A 4,230-nucleotide genomic window follows, 5' to 3' on the forward strand; every position below is an offset into this window, starting at 1 on the left:
GAGGGAGTTCTTGCTAATCTTGCAATCGATTTACCTTTAACAGAATTGGTTGGTCAAGTCTCCATGTTTTAACTTAGTGCTGTATCTTTTCAGTTGAAATAGTAACTGCACTAAATCACCTCTGTCATAAAGTATTCGGGCACCTGGACACTCTACTGAATCTCCCAGTCCTTCAGTACGACCCCCTATTGTCTCTTATATACCTTGTGTGGCAAATGTTGGATCCTACACCACCAGTACATACACATCAGTTAACACGAGATAGTGCTATTACTTTTCCTAAGTACTCTACCTTTTGCCTCGCTGGCCCCCAGTCCTCTGTCTCCTGTCCCTGCCTGCCAGTAACCTGCTCCCTCTGGTTTTTTATTGTCACCATGTAACAATAAAAAGCAGCTAATTTAACCAATCAGTGAGCAGAGGCCTCTGGGTAACACAAAAAGCCTAGATCCAATTTTATTTTGCAAGATCAATTTAGTCTTTATTGTCAAGTGGCATCCCTGTCGTGGCCATAACACCACGGGGAGATAAGGTGGAAATACAGCAATGGACATGAAGGCTATTGAGAATTTGGGATTAACACAAAGACATCGCTTATTGTATCTTGATATTGAAGAACAAACTGAGGTAAACACATAATAAAAGGAGGAATGAGACTGAATATGAAGGTTTTAAAAGGTGATGGTGTTAGAGGCATTTTTGATGTTACTGTTCCACAGGGACCAATCTATAAACACTTATTGGTTATCTTAGTGTGTTACACTGAGGCGATGTCTGCCTCCGGTGTTCCATTTGAGCCATTAATTTCAAACCTTATTTTATGAAAATGTGCCTTGAATTATCTTATTTTTTTTCAAAGCAGCATTTCTCCTGCACTGTTATAACTTTAACTAAATGTTTCCCAGGATTCTCTTTTCCTCTACCACTACCACAAAAAAAGATAAACAAACAATGACAGTAATTATTTAAAGTGTGTTAACATGGCTGAAAAACAAGATTTAGTCAAACACAACAGGTTTTACTGAACGAGGCAATGCAAATTGCCCAATTTTGTGCAACAGTGCTTAAAGCCAACAGGTCCCCAAGGAAGAGGTGGATTACTTTAGAAAAGACTCCCACAGCAAATAGCCTGAGAGAAGCTCCAACTTGAAATGAGACTTGGGTTGGAATACACACCATCTGTAGCTTCTTTTGCGATGCTTTACACACACAAGCCTATTTGGTAATACCTATGCATACAGTTGTTGTGCCCTTCAGAAAGTGATGATGCAAACACTGTGGTTCACAATAGGACCCTTTCATCTCTTTAAACACCTAAAACAGAATCCCCACCCCCCACCAAGGTATTGTTAACAGCAGTATTACAGCAATACAAGTCTGACAAACGTCATGTGAATTAATTTTAAACATGAAAGAACTTTGACCAAAACATATGTTTTCCTGGCGCCTTAAATTTCTTGTTTAGCAGCTTCACACTGAAGCTGATGACGTCAAGATAAGCATCTTGGCAATCTTTAGTGTTTAGCTCACGCCATTTCTATGGCAACATATTTAGGCGGAACTGTCCAAGATAATGGGGATAACATATGTGACTTTTTTTTTTCCAGTGGAATTTTTGTGCTTTAATATGTGAATATGGGAGGTCAGCCACAGAGACTGGGACATGATGAGTCCTGCATTATTTGAGCTGATTTTTTTTTTTTTTTTTACTTTTTATAAGGAAAACACAAATCTGAGCAAAGACGATGCTTCTGTGCAGTGAAGAGCTTCTAAAATGGTTTGGCTTTCAACAATCACATAAGGGAGCTAGAAAAGGCATTTCCTGATGAAAATGGGTGTGAATGCTGATTGCTGAAGAATTGCCCCAATAACACTGAAATCCAGTGCTGGAACAGCTGAAGGCTGAGATGCAGTGCTGCATAATTATGGAAGATGAAAATAAAATTACTTAAATGTATAAAAGTATAGAAATATTTGTCAAAATAAATAATACCATGCATACTGGACCTTTATATGAGCTTAAGTTGCAATCTTGGGCTTTTATTTTATTTCAGAACATCAGATCACTTCCTGTAACTAACTGCAGGCTTTGTTTTGAAAATTTGACCTGATGATGGTACTAGAACAAAGTACCATATAAAGAGTCACAAAAGCTATTAGAGTTCATCTTGAGAGGAGCTTGAATGTCTGTAACAAATATCAAGGAAATCCAATAGTTGCTGAGACATTTCACACAAAATGTCATAGTGACACTAGAGGAAAAGGCAGGGGTTCACAGAGGTCATTAGGATAAATCATCTGGAGACCATGAATGTGTGTATAAGATTTGTTGCTAATCCACTGAGCAGTTGTTGACATATGCTGCCAGATCAACATTGCCATCCCTTTAGCTGCACTGCTAGCGTGGCTAGCAGTATCCTCTAGCTTTCTATCATCTCGGCAGCAGGTATACTAAACAGCTGAGGACAGCAGTTAGAAAAAAAGACAAAAGACATCTGAAGAGGACAAAGTGATCTGATGAGAAAGGATGGAACTTCAAGGAAGTTTCAAGGCTTAACTGAAGCAAGCTTATCGACACATCTGCTGCCACGGCTGATAGCGCTCCATTCAGTGCAGCCAAAAGGGGTGAATGTCAGAAACAGTAGAGAGAGAGCTCTATGACATCAACAGTGACTTTAACCGGCTGTGAACTCCAGGAATGAGGAAAGCAGAGCATTGCTTCTTTGAAACTGAGCTATGCACTTGGATCAATCAGCAAGCTGCTGTGTTGAATGGCAACAGGTGCTGCTGTGCTTCCTTTATTGTGCTACTCCTTTAATGTTTTACTTCCTGCATTTTAATTGTTTGTGAGCAGCACAGTCTACAAATGTCATCCTAAAGTCTCCTTCCACAATTTCTTTCAATGTCACATCAAGGCCGTCCTCCAGCCAGTGCTCCCAAAGGGTCTGAGGAATTCCATGTCTCTAGGTGGGGGTGGTTAAGACGTCATTACTTCCCACACATAGTGAATGGGCGAGATCGCACTAGAGTAGGGAGCATCAGAGGCTCCAGAGAAAGGAGAGGGATTAGTTACATAAAGGTATGCTTCCACATAGAGCCCAATTACAAACACGTTTCGAGTTATGTATGTCAAATGGTTTCTTGGAAGTTAGTGCGGAATTAAGTGTCGGACTGACACACATCCTCATCGAGAACAGGATGTTCTAGCAGATTTCAAATCATTGTTTCCACTGCTGGAAAATGATCCAAAAAAAGTGTCATCAAAGTCAAACTGAAAGCTTTAACCTCACCATCCAGAGAAGAAAGGACCTGAATCACTGCCATGCTAATAATGGCATTTAATGAAAAGGCAACTGAATGTTAGATATGAACATTTCACCTATCCTCCTCTTTTTATCTAACCTCATCTAATCTCACACCAGCTAGTGTCCACTCTTTAACATCTTTATCAAACCTCACCTATTTAACCCATGCTGCATGAGCTGTCATTTCAATAGTACCACTGTGGACATCAGGTGGTGTGAGCAGCTGCCACACACACCTCCACATAGCAGCTGCTCAGCAGGTGACGCATCCACTATAGGGCAAAATCCTGTAAACAGAGTGTCTGCAGGTGTTCTTTGGTCTAATCTCCTCCTCAGTCTGGCACTTTTTCTGCTTGGAAGCCAGGTAAACATGCCAGACCTGCACAAAGAAACCTTTGGAGAGGTTTGGAGCACTAGACAGCAGGGGAAACACAGGGAGTACAGGTGGTTCTACACTGCCCTCTAGTGGAGATAAAAAGCCAGTGCACATGTACTACTGCACATACTGCATCTGTGGAAACACATGGTATATTATTTGATGAACACAAAGTATAATCAGAGTCTCTATCTGTGCAAAAACAACAGTATAGTGAGTTTTTGTCAGTAGATCTGATGAAGCATCTCAGGAACTGCAGTAATACACAGACTTGAACTCCAACCATACGTACAGTATATTGAAAATAACAAATGCAGTGTTTATTTCTGATTTAGTCGAATGAGCTGAAAACCAAAGTGCCCAGCTGCTCTGGCAAATTAGTGAGCCCTTTTAAAAATGAGAAATATCTGTAAACAGTTTTTAATCATTTCTGTCCTTTGTAGGCAAGAATGGGCTGTCAAAACAACTAACACTGCTGTTGTGTTGGTCTATTTGTGGGATTTGTTGACATTTAAACACAGAATCACACCAGCTGTAGCTCTTAAAAACACT

The sequence above is a fragment of the Monopterus albus genome, unplaced genomic scaffold, assembly GCF_001952655.1.
Source record: "Monopterus albus unplaced genomic scaffold, M_albus_1.0 scaffold141.1, whole genome shotgun sequence".
Lineage (NCBI taxonomy): Eukaryota > Metazoa > Chordata > Actinopteri > Synbranchiformes > Synbranchidae > Monopterus > Monopterus albus.